This window comes from Octodon degus, unplaced genomic scaffold (assembly GCF_000260255.1).
Source record: "Octodon degus isolate 3935 unplaced genomic scaffold, OctDeg1.0 scaffold00268, whole genome shotgun sequence".
Lineage (NCBI taxonomy): Eukaryota > Metazoa > Chordata > Mammalia > Rodentia > Octodontidae > Octodon > Octodon degus.
In genome coordinates, this window is record NW_004524844.1 from 1,717,159 (window position 1) to 1,717,814 (window position 656).

Below are 656 nucleotides of genomic sequence, written 5' to 3' on the forward strand. Positions count from 1 at the left end.
TTTTTTTTGGTGGAACTGGGGATTTGAACTCAGACCCTTGTGCTGGCCAGGGAAGCACTTATTCTACTGAGCCATCTCCGCAGCACCTCCCCTCCTTCTCTTATAAACAGGCTACTCTGGGCTGGGGTGTAGAACTCACAGTGTCCATGCCCGCCTCTTGCACAGTCGGAGGATGTTTACAAACTGAGAATCCTCGCTCTCTGCTGTGTCACTTAATTAAACTTCTAAACTTCTCAAGTTGACACAATGTATCAACCGGTACACCCTGGAAGCGTGGGTGGGCCCTGCCACACCCGCCATAACAGGATGCCCCCTGCCTTGCAGCTCTCCTATGCTGCCAGAGCTCTTCTGCTTTCTCTGCGTTTGCCACACTTTACTTATTTTTTCTGTATTTTTTTAGGGAAGGGTCTACAGGGTCTCACTACTAGATCAGACTTGTAGTGATTCTCCTGTTTGCAGCTTCCCAAGAGCAGGGATTACAGGCGAGCACCACCACACCCAGTCAACAGTTCAGTCTTGACTCTCCTTTTCTGAGAGCTCCAGTTCTTCACCTTTCCCTGGAGTGAGGACCTGGAGAGAGGCGGAGGGGCTCTAAATTAAAACCTTCACACTGAGCTGGTCCCAGTCTTTTTTTTTTTTTTTTTTTTTTTTTTTTT

The 656-nt window shown here is 48.2% G+C and overlaps 1 protein-coding gene across 1 annotated transcript in view; it reads right to left on the reverse strand.

Moving 5' to 3' along the window:
• Dhdh (dihydrodiol dehydrogenase) overlaps positions 1-656 on the reverse strand; it is a 12,313-nt gene that overhangs the window by 10,695 nt on the left and 962 nt on the right. The window lies entirely within an intron of this gene.